The 17,941-nt window shown below is 37.7% G+C and overlaps 1 protein-coding gene across 7 annotated transcripts in view; it reads right to left on the bottom strand.

Annotated features, from left to right (window-relative positions):
* GIGYF2 (GRB10 interacting GYF protein 2) overlaps positions 1 to 17,941 on the bottom strand; it is a 151,733-nt gene that overhangs the window by 116,670 nt on the left and 17,122 nt on the right. The window lies entirely within an intron of this gene.

Raw genomic sequence — 17,941 nt, 5'->3', positions numbered from 1 at the left:
AGTCCAGCAAAACCAAGATATCACTGCCATCCAAGAGCATTCGTAATTTACATGATTCATCCCTAGCCTCTGCAAAAAAGGGCAGACACCTCTCTTCTGCAGTTAAGGTTGGTCATTAAATTTACACTCAGGTCTTCTAATCCCAAATTCAACAACATTTTCCCCTATAGTCTTATTGTTGCTCCCTACACCAAGCAGTAGTCTAGGTCTGTCATGTAATTCCACTGCTAACTGGGGGGATCAGAGGCAGTCCCTTCTCACCATTAAATCATTTTGAATAAGTCAACTATAATCAAACTCTTCCTTGTTACTAAATTCCCCAATGCTGACCTTCAGTCAATTGCCCATTTATATACTCAAATGGAACTGTTCTCTATGCCAGATGGTGTTTCAGCACCAGGGAAAAATTAACATAGGAGTCTAAAGTTGCTTTAAAGAGGTTATGCTGAGTTTCAAATGCCTACTAGCTAAAAGATTCAAAGTATCTACTGGGTATGCTGAGATGTTGGAGCACCAGGGAAAGGCAAAGATCAGCTGATAATTAAAGCCATGGGAGCTGATGAGGTCACCAAATGAAACTTCAGAGATAGATTTTAAGAAGGGCCTACAGCAGAACCCTGGACTATAAACACAGTAATGGGAAACAATATGATGAGCAAAGGAAACTAAAAAGAAGCAACCAAATGAAACAGATATGAACAAAAATGAAAAGACTGAAAAATATCAACAGAAATACCAAGCTGTCAATTCTCATAACTGTCTCTTCCCAATTTTTCCTATCATTCTTATCAACTCTTTCAGGAATCCTTGGTGGGTCTGAGTCCAATTTAACATTTTTCTTTGAGGATTTTGGGTAGCAATTTTCACTTTGTTTTCTTCTGAGTTTTATCTTAACCTTCCCTAATACGGTAGTGCTTTTTATGGTCAAATTCTTTTTTTTGTTCTTTGCTCATTTTTCCAGCCTATTTCTTTACTTGAAACCTTATGCTTCAGTTGGATTCTGCTCATCTACGAGTGACAATCTATTTGTGGGCAGAAAGAATTTAACTTTTGTGTTTATGTTCCTAATAATGGCCTCTGTGATGACCATCAAATGCATTTTGTAGCAGTGAGTATGAAAAAAATGGAAATCTATTGAACATTCTTTTAAAGGGACAAGAAACTATATCTTTGTTGGATTTAAACCCAGCAAAAATTACCTCATTCAAAGGGGCAGCTAAGTAGTTCAGTGGGTTGAGAGCCAAGTCTAGCAACAGGAGGTCCTGGGTTCAAATGTGGCCTCAGACACTTCCTAGCTGTGTGACCCTGGGCAAGTCACTTAACCCCCACTACCTAGCCCATACCACTCTTCTGCCTTGGAACGAATACACAGTATTGATTCTAAGATGGAAGGTGAGGGTTAAAAAAAAAATTTACCTGACTCAAACAGAATTTGACTTGCATTCTGCAAATACAAGTATGAAAACATAACCTTTCTGGCTTCCACCTCTTACTTCCTCACACCTGCCAAACTGCTCTTTACTAACATGGGACCTCCAGTCACAGCATCACAGGATTTGGAGCTAGAAAGGCCCTAAGCAATCTTTTAGTTCAATAAATGAGGGTACTAGGGCCTAAACAAGGAAACCAGCTTGCCTGCCACCAGGTCACATTCTCCCTTGGTGATTTTATCTTCTCCCATATATTCAAATATTATGTCTACTAAAAACATTACTCATTGGTAAGACAGTGGTAGACCCTCAGAGATTTGGATTTCCTGGGATTGAGGAGGAAAATTCTGGTAAATCACATAACTCAGTTTGCTGTGAATCCCATGTAGTCTAAGACTGGATTAGATGAGTCAGGGTCCAGCTATTCAGTTACAAGTGTGCTAACAGAATCCCAAAATATACCGAATCAGTAAAAGCATTTAATTAGAAAAGAAAAAAGAAAAAAGGTAACACAAATATTCTCATTCTTCATAGGACTGCCTTCCCAGTCCCTTAGCCCTCTGAATGTCCCCAGAAGGAAGCTTCTTCCCACCTAACCCAAGCCAAAGTTCCTTCAGGGAAACAGGGCAAAGTCTGGGCAGCCTTTGTCACTGTTCCACAGTGCCCAGCTGCATACAGCAAGAGTCAGGATCTAGCTATTCCTCTGTGCTGTGGGCTATACCTGATGATCTAACAGTTGCTCAGTCCTACATCCAGAGTTGTATCTCTCCCCCAGCCTGTAAGTGGAATGGGCAGATCCTATCAAGTTTCCTCAGGTCAAAAGCTTCACTTTCTCCTCCCAGCTAAGCCAGAAGCCTGCTCATCTACCCCATCTAAAAGTTCCGTCCTCTGGACTGCCACCATCTCTGCTGCCTAGCTGAGCTTCTACTTCCTTTCTTTCGTACCTTTTTACCAGAAAGATCACCAAGAAAGCAAGGCTTTAGAAATTCAAAGTCTCTATAGGCCAGGAATGAGAAGCTTCAAAGGAAAGAAAGTCCCAAACTGACTGTGCTTGCTGCACAGGCCACTGGAACATGGCACCTTGCTCCTTGCCTAACCCCCTGTTATATCTTTTTTCATCAGAATAGAGTCTGTGTCTCAGAGATACCAAAGCAATGGTCCTACTTTTGACTGTTCTCAGAAATACAGCTTTGAGAACAAGGTCTTTCCCTGCGATTCAAAACTGTATGAATGAACCAGAGAGGTAGAGAACCTACAATTCCTTCCCAAATCATGTGCCTGATTGACAAACTGATATATACTATTACCATAGTATAGACTGCTCAATTAGTAAAGAGTCAGATTTTAAAATTTCAGGGTTCAGAGGACAAGTCCCTGTACCCACAGATGTACTTTAAATCTCGCCTCAGATACTTCCTAGCTGTGTGACCCTGGGCAAGTCACTTCACCTCCATTGCCTAGTCCTTACCACTCTTCTGCCTTAGAACCAATACACAGCATTGATTCTAAGGTGGAAGATAAGGAGACAGAGAGAGAAAGAAAACTGAGGATGCTCTCTAAACATGCAATCCCCTTGATTGAATCTCCTTCATTGAATCTCTTCAATGTTCAAGATCACTTTCAACACCTGAAATAATGGGAAAAAAACATGCTTTGACACTTTAGTTCATATTGGTTACACCCAGGAAAATGGAAGGTCCATGAAAGTGAAGATGGTTTCTCTTATTTTTATATTCTGAGCTTCTAGCACACTGCAAAGCACCAAGCAAGATAAAAGTAAATGCTTGGAACCAAATTGGCCCTTTGGGTTGCTCACTTGCTCCTAAGTAAAGAACACAGGACTTGAGGGAAGGGGCCTATTTCTCCCTTCCTTTGGATCCCCAAGCACAATGTCTTCACACAGAAAATGCATAACTAAATGATGTTGCCTCAACATTGCTTTTCTTTATCATTCCTGGGTTCCCAATCCCATCCCTTCAAATCCTTCTCCCTTTTCCCTGGCATCAAGCCTTTGCTCCTCTTCACTTTGAGCAACTAACCTTGCTCTAGTTCCCACTCCCTACAGTAGCAATGGAGTTAGGCTAAGACTACTCATACAAGCTCCCTTATCTTGACCTCCAAATGACTTGCTGCCATGCCCTAAACTTCAAAAAGTTCCTTCTTTACTATTTCCACCCTCTCCCTACTAAGAGCTGTCCTTCCTTCTCTTACAGGTTAGGTTAACCCTTTTCAGGTGGGTTATCTCATTCTCGGTTCTCTGGAATCTTTTACTCTGAACCAAAGAAGGCTCTTTATACATCCTAAACAAAACTTTCCGCTTCCTAGGCCTTTGTAAAGGGTAGAACTTGAACTGGGCCGTCATTATTGCTCAACAATCCTCCTTATCCTTCACCTCAGTTCTGTAAATGACTAGACCTAGAGGACAGCCAAGGAAAAGAAGAGAAAAAGTAAAGGCTGTTGTCACTTCATCAAAGAGTATACAGAAAGTATGCTCTAAGACTAAAAAAATAGGAAAGGTCAGAATAGGAAGGGTTTTGAATGCCTTAAATAAGATTTAAGATTTGATCTTGGAGTAGAGAGCAACATAATCAGACCTGAATTTTAGGAAGTTCACTTTGACAGCGAGTGAAGGATGGGCAAGAGTGGGGAAGAGATTTGGAAAGGATGATAATATCAAGCCACGTTAGGAAGAAAAAAGAATCTGGAGAAAAATAACGATTTGACATTCTCTAACCACTGTACCTTCTCTTCCCTAAAAGGGCACTGTGTGCCACAGCAGAATCTGGAGGCAGAAGACCTAGGTTCAAATCATTGCTCTGCTGCTTATTTCTTGTTTGACTTTAGGCAAGTCACTTTTCTCTGGACCTCAGTTTCCTCAACTATAAAATTAGAAACAAGAATTGCATGACCTCTAAGGTGCCAGGTCTAAAACTATGAACCTATGATGCTGAAATGTTTATCAAACTTAATTTCCAGCCTCCAAAACTCTGCCCTATAATTTTCTCAACCTTTAATGTCCTCTGACCCATTTCAACCTATAGGAAAAACTCTGAAAACAAACCTAGAAAATGCTCCAGCCAAGTTTAGAGATGAGAAGTCCTGGGGTCAAATCTGGCCTGGGCAAGTCACTTAACTTAACCTCCATTGTCTAGCCCTTACCACTCTTCTGCCTTGGAACCAATACATAGTACCGATTCTAAGGCAGAAGATAAGAATTTAAAAAAAATAAAAATAAATAAGTTCCAGGCCAAATTCTGATGGAGAAATATCCAAGAAAAAGTCACAATGAAACTTGGACCTTCCAGCCCAGATCAGCATAGGGAGACAACCAACAGAAAAGTCTGTGGACTAGTCAGTAATGGTAACGCACTCAGGGAACCCACAGAGAGACTGCTAAGAGATGATGAGAGCAAGATAAGATCTCAGCTGTAAAAACTAAATTAACACTCTGGTTCTTAGTTTCCATAAAGTTTATTAATATTTACTCGAATAAAAGAAGATGGACAGATATAGAGCTATTTAAACCTAGTCTTATCTTATTCTAATCTAGCCATGTGGTGCTCCTCCTCATGGCTTTCTCTCCCCTACACTGTCCTTTCACTGCTTTGTCCAAGACCAAAGAGACCACTTCTTGGAACTCCCTTTTATTTCTTCCCCCGGAATCCTAACCTGATTCAGTGTCATTGTGCCTAGTTCACTTCTCCCGTGAGGAGTGCCCTCACGTGATGTGATGTAAAGCTGGCAGTCCAGGGACACAGGTAGGATGAATCCAATGTTATTTCTGGGGGAGGGGTTCCCTTTACACACAGCTCCAAACTAAGATAGCACACCCTCATGCAGGACACAAGAAGAGGTGTCAAATGGAAGTTCTTGCCTACTCTCCAGTTCCAGGGTATGCTAAAAAAGGATAAGGTCACCTGCCCCAGGCAGTGTCCAAAGAGACAAGGAAGTTTGGAACCAAACAGCTCATATTGGAGGAGTTTCATTTCTAGCTTCTAACATAACCTATATCTTGCAGAGGAAATAACCAAAGCAGCAATCCCAGACCAAAAGGGAGCCTATGTTTCTGACACTGAACCAGAAAAGCTTCCCAGCTGGCTAAGAGAAGATGAGTCCAGTGGTATCTACTGTTACTCAGACTCAAACCTCAGGTAAGAAACCAGCAATGTTCAGACCAAGGAGGTGACATTCAGACTTTCTGACAGCACTGAAATTTTGCCGTTTCCCAGCCAAAACCTGTCCCTGACACCCTCAGATAACTCAGGATTATATAACATGCTATATCTTGGAGCAACAAGAGGATCAGCCCAAACCTTCATCCTGGTGCACAGTCTAGCCCTAACATCCAGTCAGAAGCCAGGAAGCAGATTAGAAGAGTAAGCAAAACAAAAAAGAGCATTCAAAGCACAAGCCCAAAAGACAATGACTCTATAATAACTACAAGCAAAGCTTCAAAAAAACAGAGCTTAGGCACAAACTCAATTAGGAATCCTAAAAGAGACAGAGCAAGTTCATTTTTAGTTTTTAATAAAGCTATGTATAAGGTAGTATAATAAGAACAATTGGTATAAAATATCCCTCCAAAAATGAAAAAAAGAAAAAGGATGTCTCCTTTTGCCCACAGAAGGATCCTTGTTAGAGTAACCTAAAGCTTAAAGTAACCTAAAGCAAAGAGAGACACTATATACAGTGTAAAGAATATGCATGGTAAAGGGATATCTCCCAACTTCTGTCATGAGAAAGCCTTTTCTTCTTTTTAGGAGAAATCATGAAGTTCATTGTGGGACATGGTGTCAGTAATGAGTGATCTGCTCTGCTGGCCTGGCTGCTCTCAGAACACAGTATCTATGGTGGATTGGTCCAATTTGCTACTGGATTAGGGTGCTCAGCTGATGATTTTCAATCTCTCCAGATGTTACAGTGCTCACAGGGTCACTGCCTGAACCTTTCTCAACTTTAGGTTTCAACCTTCTCCTAATTCACAGGGCAACTGCTACCAGTTCCAATTGACTCTACTCTTTTCTCTGGGAGCAAGAATTTTTAAAAAGCATTTTAAATCAATGAAATTAGTAATGTAAGTAAAAAACTGGAAAAGAATTGAGAAAGGGAATGGCCCAGAGATACAAAACCTTGCCTAAGCAACTAGCTCACTGAAAATCAGAATGAACCAAACAGAAGCCAATAACTCCTTGAGACAAATACGGAAAACTAGTTAGGGAGAGTGAGAGGGACACAAGAAAATGTAATGTTACCTCAGAGTAAAAACAAATGACAAGTAAAAACTGAACTGATGTATAAAAGACTCAAAAATCATGGATTACCCAAAAACCAAGAACGTTCCCATCAAATTTCAAGAAATTCTAAAAGAAAATTGTCCTGATCACTCAGAAGCAGAGAGCAAAGTAGAACTAGAAAGAATCCACTAATCAGTCATCTCCTAAAAGAAATACCAAAATAAAAACTACCAGGAACATTGGAAATGTTTCTCATTTCCAGATTTTGTCAAAAACCAGAGCTTCCAAATCAAAGAAAAACACTAAAAGCAAAGAGAAATAAAGAATTCACATATGGAGGAGGCTCAAACATGACATAGCAGTCATAAATATAAAGGACTGGAAAGCTTGAAATTAAATAATCAGAAGGCAAACGATTTAGTTTTACAGATAATAGATTACCCAGCAAAACTGAGAATAATCCTACAGGGAGAAAATAGACCTTTAATAAAATAAGAGGATTTCCAAACATTCCTGATAAAAAAGATCGAAACCATGTAAATTTTTTAAAATTCAAACACAAGAGTTAAGAAAAGCAAAAAGATAAACACAAATGAACAATCATAAGGGACTAAACAGGGATAAGCTGTTTAAATAATTCAAATATAAAAATGATATATGTATCACCTATGAATCTATCACCATTAAGGGGTCATAAAGGGAATCTAATTAGAAAAGGTCAAGATTGCCTCCCTTTGGGGGCAGCCGGGTAGCTCAGTGGATTGAGAGCCAGGCCTAGAGATGGGAGGTCCTAGGTTCAAATATGGCCTCAGACACTTCCCAGTTGTGTGACCCTGGGCAAGTCACTTGACCCCCATTGCCTAGCCCTTACCACTCTTCTGCCTTGGAGCCCATACACAGTATTGACTCCAAGAAGGAAGGTAAGGGTTTAAAAAAAAAAAGGGTCAAGGAATGTTCTTTATGTTTTAATGCTATTAAGAGAAGAATGGAAAGTGGGGAAGAGGTATGCATTAAAGAGAAGGGATGGAGCAGAGATGGAAAAAAAGTTTAGGAAAAATGAATTCCCATCATCACGACATACAAGTAGCCATCTATATAAACAAGGAAGAGTGGATGGAAGGCAAACTGCTAACAAACTTTACTCTCATCTGAACTGTTCACAGGAAAGAAGGATAGATATTCTACTCAACAGGACAGTAAGTGGTGAAGGAGAAAAGGAATTAGAAGGTAAATTAATAAAAGGAGTACTCCTAAGTAAAACAAATTTAAAATATACTCAAAAAATCTCTAGTTCTTTTTAACCTGGTGAAGAATGGAAATCTACAGAGATGTTCATAAACTGGGAAATAACTAAATGAGTTATATATAATTGTGATGAATACTATTATGCTATAAGAACTGATAAAGGGTTTGATTTCAGAGAAAACTAGGAAGGTATGTATGAACTGATGCAGTTCAGAACAACAAAATGGTAAAGCTAAACAACTATGAAAAAATTATTAATTGTGATCAATATAATAACCAACTATATTCCAAAGGACTAATAATGAAGCATGCTATTCATCTTCTAATAAAGATAAGAGTTCCAAATGAGACATATTTACACCTTTTTGGACATGGTTGATGTGGAAATTCCTCTTGACTACACATGCTTGAAAAGGAGGAAAGTGGGGATATGAGAAAAGGAAAAAACAAATGAAAAGAAAGAAACCCATACCACATTTCAAGAAACAATTCAAATGTACTCCCCTCTACTTTAAGGTAATCCAGTATACCCTGGCAGAATTTATTTTTCTACTCCTACAGTATTTTGAATTATTTACATGACAGTCCGAACAACTGGCAGACAGTTCACATAATGATGTTAAGTAACCTGCTTATTTTATAGGTGAAAAAATTGAGGTCCAGATTATGACATGCCCAAGGTCACCCAGTGAGCAGATAGTAGAACCTAGACTACAACTGGATTAATTTATTCTGCTAAAAAGGACAATACTCTTTCCACAACAGGGCACTGCTTTATCACATACAGCATATCCTGCATAATGCTGCCCAAATCAACTTCATTTGCCAATAATGACATTATAACCACACCCTTCGTGACCCCGTCCTAAGCCTCACTAACACGGCCTCCATTTTCCCTGGCAGTCTTCAACAACCCAAAATCATAACTGCACCAGATCAAGAATTTAACAGAGATTCTGGTTTTAATAAACTGTATAAATTGTTCTTCTGAAAACTGGAAAACTGAAATCTCTTTAAGACTAGAGTAGTGGTACTAAGGTATTCATTTAAACACATGTAAACAAATGGAACTTTGCCACTATTTCCTAGAGCTGACTTAGTCCAGAAAGAGGAAATTAAGTCCTGCTAGTCCAGAGTCTCTAAGAAATTAAATTGATCTCAATAAATCCAATTTTTCTTTTTGGTTCAGAAGGCTACCTTAATTCAAGTCAAATAAAGAAGCACTAACACACCCTACATTTTGTATAATACTACATCTTGTCCTGAGCAAAATAAAATGTACTTATTCCCTAAGCAACATATACTACAAACATATGCTGCTTAAAACAATTACTTGGATAAAAGCATAGATGGTATGAGAATCAAAGCTGCAAATGAAACAAGGCTGGGAAAAATCTCTACTACCCTGGATGACAGTCAAGGTCAAAAAGACCATGACAGACAATTGCACTGGGCTGTGGTGGAACGACCTGGAGTAAGAAAAACCAAAACCCTTCTCTAGATCCAATAGATAAGATATTTAGTGTGAGCATTTATAACTCTAAAAAATGGGAAATGCTGCAAATCAAGGATTTCTTTTGTGTAGACTTATGAAAGCTGGGGGGAGTGGGGGGCAGCTGAGTAGCTCAGTGAATTGAGAGCCAGGCTTAGAGATGGGAGGTCCTGGGTTCAAATTTAGCCTCAGACACTTCCCAGCTGTGTGACCCTGGGCAAGTCACTTAAGCCCCATTGTCTAGTCCTTACAACTCTTCTGCCTTGGAACCAATACACAGTATTGGAGAAGGTAAGGGTTTAAAAAAAAAAAGGCTAGAGAATAGATTTGCGCCGTATAAGGGAGTAGAAGGGTAACAAATGGACTGGTGGGGAGGGAAGCAGTATAAGGGAGGGAGATGGTGGGGGGGGGTCGTTTTAGAAAGACTACAGAGAAAATAAGGGAGGGGAATAAGAAGGGAGGGGGGGTAGAAAGGGAAGTAAAATAAGGGAGGGAACTAGGGGGACTGATTAAAAACAAACATTGGTGTAGAAGGAAATAGTGAAAGAAGAAAAGGCAGGACCAGGAGTAGAAATCAAAATGCTGGGAAATACACAGCTAGTAATCATAACTCTGAATGTGAATGGAATGAACTCACCCATAAAAGGCAAGCAAATACCAGAGTGGATTAGAATCCAAACCCCTACCATATGCTGTCTACAAGAAACACACATGAGGAAGGTAGGTACGCAAAGGGTGAAAGTAAGAGGATGGAGCCAAATCTATTGGGCATCAATTGATAAGAAGAAGGCAGGAGTCACAGTCATGATATCTGACAAAGCCAAAGTAAAACTAAATCTAGTTAAAAGAGATAGGGAAGGTAATTACATCCTGATAAAAGGCAGTATAAACAATGAGGAAATATCTGTACTCAGCATGTATGCACCAAATGGCATAGCATCCAAATTTCTAAAGGAGAAATTAGTGGAGTTCAAGGATGAAATAGAAAAACTATACTAGTGGGAGATCTGAACCTTCCTCTATTCGAATTAGGTGAATCAAACCAAAAAATAAATAAGAAAGAGGAAAGAGAAGTGAATGAAATCTTAGAAAAATTAGAGTTAGTAGATATGTGGAGAAAAATAAATAGGGACAAAAAGGAATACAACTTCTTTTCAGCAGCACAGGGTACATTCACAAAAATTGACCATGTATTAAGGCATAAAAACATTGCAAACAAGTGCAAAAGAGCAGAAATAATAAATGCAACCTTCTCAGGTCACAATGCAATGAAAATAATAATTAGTGAGGATACATGGAGAGGTAAATCAAAAATTAATTGGAAATTAAACAATATGATTCTCCAAAACTGGTTAAAGAATAAATCATAGAAACAATAATTTCATTGAAGAAAATGACAATGAAGAGACATCCTTTCAAAACCTATGAGATGCAGTCAAAGCAGTACTCAGGGGGAAATTTATATCCCTGAGTTCATATATTAACAAATTAGGGAGGGTAGAGATTAATGAATTGGGCATGCAAATTAAAAAACTAGAAAGTGAACAAATTAAAAATCCTCAGATGAAGACTAAATTAGAGATTCTAAAAATCAAAGGAGAAATCAATGAAATTGAAAGTCAAAGAACTATTGTTTTAACACATAAGACTAGAAGCTGGTACTTTGAAAAAACAAATAAAATAGACAAAGTATTGGTCAGTCTAATTTAAAAAAGGAAAGAAAACCAAATTGACATGTTGAAAAGGGAGACCTCACCTCTACTGAAGAGGAAATTAAGGCAATCATTAAAAACTATTATGCCCAAAACCATACTAGTGGGAGACTTAAACCAACCATTATCAAATTTAGATAAATCAAATCAAAAAATAAATAAGAAAGAGGTAAAAGAAGTGAATGAAATCTTAGAAAAATTAGAATTAATAGACATATGGAGAAAAATAAATAGGGATAAAAAAGGAATACACCTTCTTCTCAGCACCACATGGCACATTCACAAAAATTGACCATACACTAGGTCACAGAAACATAGCACACAAATGCAGAAAAGCAGAAATAATGAATGCAGCCTTCTCAGATCACAAGGCAATAAAAATAATGATTAGTAATGGTACATGGAAAACCAAATCTAAAACCAATTGGAAATTAAACAATATGATACTCCAAAACCGTTTAGTTAAAGAAGAAATCATAGAAACAATTAATAATTTCATCAAGGAAAATGACAATGGTGAAACATCCTTTCAAACCTTTTGGGATGCAGCCAAAGCGGTAATCAGAGGTAAATTCATATCCCTGAATGCTTATATTAACAAACAAGGGAGAGCAGAGATCAATCAATTGGAAATGCAAATGAAAAAACTGGAAAGCGATCAAATTAAAAACCCCCAGCAGAAAACCAAATTAGAAATCCTAAAAATTAAGGGAGAAATTAATAAAATCGAAAGTGATAAAACTATTGATTTAATAAATGAGACAAGAAGCTGGTACTTTGAAAAAACAAACAAAATAGACAAGGTACTGGTCAATCTAGTTAAAAAAAGGAAGGAAGAAAAGCAAATTCACAGCATTAAAGATGAAAAGGGGGACAGCACCTCCAATGAGGAGGAAATTAAGGCAATCATTAGAAATTACTTTGCCCAATTATATGGCAATAAATACACCAATTTAGGAGAAATGGATGAATATATACAAAAATACAAACTGCCTAGACTAACAGAAGAGGAAATAGAATTCCTAAATAATCCCATATCAGAAATTGAAATCCAACAAGCCATCAAAGAACTTCCTAAGAAAAAGTCCCCAGGGCCTGATGGATTCACCTGTGAATTCTATCAAACATTCAGAGAACAGTTAATCCCAATACTATACAAACTATTTGACATAATAAGCAAAGAGGGAGTTCTACCAAACTCCTTTTACGACACAAACATGGTACTGATTCCAAAACCAGGCAGGTCAAAAACAGAGAAAGAAAACTATAGGCCAATCTCCCTAATGAATATAGATGCAAAAATCTTAAATAGGATACTAGCAAAAAGACTCCAGCAAGTGATCAGAAGGATCATTCACCATGATCAAGTAGGATTCATACCAGGGATGCAGGGCTGGTTCAACATTAGGAAAACCATCCACATAATTGACCACATCAACAAGCAAACTAGCAAGAATCACATGATTATTTCAATAGATGCAGAAAAAGCCTTTGATAAAATACAACACCCATTCCTATTAAAAACACTAGAAAACATAGGAATAGAAGGGTCATTCCTAAAAATAATAAACAGTATATATCTAAAACCAACAGCTAATATCATCTGCAATGGGGATAAACTAGATGCATTCCCAATAAGATCAGGAGTGAAACAAGGATGCCCATTATCACCTCTACTATTTGACATTGTACTAGAAACACTAGCAGTAGCAATTAGAGAAGATAAAGGAATTGAAGGCATCAAAATAGGCAAGGAGGAGACCAAGTTATCACTCTTTGCGGATGACAAGATGGTCTACTTAAAGAATCCTAGAGATTCAACCAAAAAGCTAATTGAAATAATCAACAACTTTAGCAAAGTTGCAGGATACAAAATAAACCCACATAAATCATCAGCTTTTCTATATATCTCCAACACAGCTCAGCAACAAGAACTAGAAAGAGAAATCCCATTCAAAATCACCTTAGACAAAATAAAATACCTAGGAATCTACCTCCCAAGACAAACACAGGAACTATATGAACACAACTACAAAACACTCGCCACACAACTAAAACTAGACTTGAACAAATGGAAAAACATTAACTGCTCATGGATAGGACGAGCCAATATAATAAAAATGACCATCCTACCCAAACTTATTTATCTATTTAGTGCCATACCCATTGAATTACCAAAATACTTCTTCACTGATTTGGAAAAAACCATAACAAAGTTCATTTGGAAGAACAAAAGATCAAGGATATCCAGGGAAATAATGAAAAAAAACACATATGATGGGGGCCTTGCAGTCCCTGACCTAAAACTATATTACAAAGCAGCAGTCATCAAAACAATTTGGTACTGGCTAAGAAACAGAAAGGAAGATCAGTGGAATAGACTGGGGGAAAGCGACCTCAGCAAGACAGTATACGATAAACCCAAAGATCCCAGCTTTTGGGACAAAAATCCACTATTCGATAAAAACTGCTGGGAAAATTGGAAGACAGTGTGGGAGAGACTAGGAATAGATCAACACCTCACACCCTACACCAAGATAAATTCAAAATGGGTGAGTGACTTAAACATAAAGAAGGAAACCATAAGTAAATTGGGTAAACACAGAATAGTATACATGTCAGACCTTTGGGAGGGGAAAGGCTTTAAAACCAAGCAAGATATAGAAAGAATCACAAAATGTAAAATAAATAATTTTGACTACATCAAACTAAAAAGCTTTTGTACAAACAAAACCAATATAACTAAAATCAGAAGGGAAACAACAAATTGGGAAAAAATCTTCATAGAAACCTCTGACAAAGGTTTAATTACTCATATTTATAAAGAACTAAATCAATTGTACAAAAAATCAAGCCATTCTCCAATTGATAAATGGGCAAGGGAAATGGACAGGCAGTTCTCAGATAAAGAAATCAAAACTATTAACAAGCACATGAAGAAGTGTTCTACATCTCTTATTATCAGAGAGATGCAAATCAAAACAACTCTGAGGTATCACCTCACACCTAGCAGATTGGCTAACATAACAGCAAAGGAAAGTAATGAATGCTGGAGGGGATGTGGCAAAATAGGGACATTAATTCATTGCTGGTGGAGCTGTGAACTGATCCAACCATTCTGGAGGGCAATTTGGAACTATGCCCAAAGGGTGCTAAAAGAATATCTACCCTTTGACCCAGCCATAGCACTGCTGGGTCTGTACCCCAAAGAGATAATGGACACAAAGACTTGTACAAAAATATTCATAGCTGCGCTCTTTGTGGTGGCCCAAAACTGGAAAATGAGGGGATGCCCATCAATTGGGGAATGGCTGAACAAACTGTGGTATATGTTGGTGATGGAGTACTATTGTGCTAAAAGGAATAATAAAGTGGAGAAGTTCCATGGAGACTGGAACAACCTCCAGGAAGTGATGCAGAGCGAGAGGAGCAGAACCAGGAGAACATTGTACACAGAGACAAACACACTGTGGTATCATCGAACGTAATGGACTTCTCCATTGGTGGTGGTGTAATGTCCCTGAACAACTTGCAGGGACCCAGGAGAAAAAAACACCATTCATAAGCAAAGGATAAACTATGGGAGTGGAAACACCGAGAAAAAAGCAACTGCCTGAATACAGAGGTTGAGGGGACATGACAGAGGATAGACTCTAAATGAACACTCTAATGCAAATACTATCAACAAAGCAAAGGGTTCAAATCAAGAAAACATCTAATGCCCAGTGGACTTACGCGTCGGCTATGGGGGGTGGGGGAGGAAAAGAAAATGATCTATGTCTTTAACGAATAATGCTTGGAAATGATCAAATAAAATATATTAAAAAAAAAAACTATTATGCCCAATTATATGGCAACAAATATGGCAATCTAGGTAATATGGATGAATACTTACAAAAATATAAATTGCCTAGACTAAAACAGAGGAAGAAATAGATTACCTAAACAACCCCATATCAGAAAAAGAAATTGAACAAGCCATCAAAGAACTCTCTAAGAAAAAAATCCCCAGGTCCAGATGGATTCACAAATGAATTCTATCAAACATTCAAAGAACAACTAATCCCAATATTATACAAACTATTTGACAGAATAAGCAAAGAAGGAGTTCTACCAAATTCATTTTATGACATAAATATGGTACTGATCCCAAAGCCAGGCAGATCAAAAACAGAGAAAGAAAACTATAGACCAATCTCCCTAATGAATATAGATGCAAAAATCTTAAATAGGATACTAGCAAAAAGATTCCAGCAAGCCATCACAAGGGTTATTCACTATGACCAGGTAGGATTCATACCAGGAATGCAAGGATGGTTCATTAGGAAAACCATCCACATAGTTAACCAGATTAACAAGCAAACTGACAAAAATCACATGATTATCTCAATAGATGCAGAAAAAGCCTTTGATAAAATACAACCCTCATTCCTATTGAAAACACTAGAAAGTATAGGAATAGAAGGGCTTTTCCTAAAAATATTAAACAGCATATATCTAAAACCATCAGCAAACATCATCTACAATGGGGATAAACTAGAAACCTTCCCAATAAGATCAGGAGTGAAACAAGGATGCCCATTATCACCTCTACGATTTAACATTGTACTAGAAACACTAGCAGTAGCAATTAAAGAAAAAGAAATTGAAGGTATTAAAATAGGCAATGAGGAGACCAAGCTGTCACTTTTTGCCGATGATATGATGGTCTACTTAAAGAATCCTAGAGAATCAACCAAAAAGCTTGTCGAAATAACAACTTTAGCAAAGTTGCAGGATACAAAATAAACCCAAATAAGTCATCAGCATTTCTATATATCTCCAACCCATTTCAGCAGCAAGAATTAGAGAAATCCCATTTAAAATCACCCTAGACAATATAAAATACTTGGGAATCTATCTACCGAGACAAACACAGGAACTATATGAACACAACTACAAAACACTCTCCACACAATTAAAACTAGATCTAAACAATTGGAAATACATTGATTGCTTATGCAATCATAACATAATGAAAATGACAATCCTACACAAATTAATTTACTTATTTAATGCCATACCCATTGAACTACCAAAAGAATTTTTTACTGAATTAGAAAAAAACATAACAAAGTTCATTTGGAAGAACAAAAGATCAAGGATATCCAGGGACATCATGAAAAAAAATGCAAAGGAAGGAGGAATTACAGTCCCAGATCTCAAACTATACTATAAAGCAGTGGTCATCAAAACAATTTGGTACTGGCTAACAGACAGAAAGGAGGATCAGTGGAATAGACTTGGGATAAGTGACCTCAGCAAGACAGACTATGATAAGCCCAAAGATCCCAGCTTTTGGGGACCAAAACCCACTATTTGATAAAAACTGCTGGGAAAATTGGAAGACAGTATGGAAGAGATTAGGTCTAGATCAACATCTCACACCCTACACCAAGATAAACTCAGAATGGGTGAATGACCTGAATATAAAGAAGGAAACTATAAGCAAATTAGGTGAACACAGAATACTATACTTGTCAGATCTTTGGGAAAGGAAAGACTTTAAAACCAAGCAAGAGCTAGAAAAAAAAAATCACAAAATGACAAAATGTAAAATCAATACTTTTGATTACATCAAATTAAAAAGTTTTTGTACAAACAAAACTAATGCATCCAAAATTAGAAGGAAAGCAACAAATTGGGAAACAATCTTCATTACAAAAACCTCTTACAAAGGTCTAACTACTCAAATTTATAAAGAGTTAAACCAATTGTACAAAAAAATCAAGCCATTCTGCAATTGATAAATGGGCAAGGGACATGGATAGGCAGTTCTCAGCTAAAGAAATCAAAACTATTAACAAGCACATGAAGAAGTGTTCTAAATCTCTTATAATCAGAGAGATGCAAATCAAAACAACTCTGAGGTACCCCCTCAAACCCAGCAGATTGGCTAACATGACAGCAAAGGAAAGTAATGAATGCTGGAGGGGATGTGGCAAAGTGGGGACATTAATGCATTGATGGTGGAGCTGTGAACTGATCCAACCATTCTGGAGGGCAATTTGGAGCTATGCCCAAAGGGCGCTAAAAGACTGTCTGACCTTTGATCCAGCCATAGCACTGCTGGGTTTGTACCCCAAAGAGATAATAAGGAAAAAGACTTGTACAAGAATATTCATAGCTGTACTCTTTGTGGTGGCAAAAATTTGGAAAATGAAGGGATGCCCTTCAATTGGGGAATGGCTGAACAAATTGTGGTATATGTTGGTGATGGAATATTGTGCTAAAAGGAATAATAAAGTGGAGGAATTCCATGGAAACTGGAACAACCTCCAGGAAGTTATGCAGAGCGAAAGGAGCAGAACCAGGAAAACATTGTACACAGAGACTGAAACATTGTGGTACAATTGAACGTAATGGACTTCTCCATTAGAGTCAATACAATGTCCCTGAACGATCTGCAGGGATCTAGGAGAAAAAACACTATCCACAAGCAGAGGACAAATTGTGGGAGTAAAAACAAAGAAAAGCAACTGCTTCACTCTACAGGGGTGAAGGGGACATGATTGAGGAGAGACTCTAAATGAAGACTCTAATGCAAATACCAACAACATGGAAATGGGTTCGAATCAAGGATATGTGATACCCAGTGGAGTATGGGAGGGGAGTGGGGTGGGGGAGGAAAAGAAAATGATCTTTGTTTCCAAGGAATAATGTTTGAAAATGACCAAATAAAATAATGTTTAAAAATAAAAAATAAAAAAATATTCATAGCTGAGCTCTTTGTGGTGGCAAAAAATTGGAAAATAAGGAGATGCCCTTTAATTGGGGAATGGCTGAACA

This window comes from Monodelphis domestica, chromosome 2 (assembly GCF_027887165.1).
Source record: "Monodelphis domestica isolate mMonDom1 chromosome 2, mMonDom1.pri, whole genome shotgun sequence".
NCBI lineage: Eukaryota > Metazoa > Chordata > Mammalia > Didelphimorphia > Didelphidae > Monodelphis > Monodelphis domestica.
Note: the sequence above shows the minus strand (reverse complement) of the source record. Positions and strands in the feature narration are given on the sequence as shown.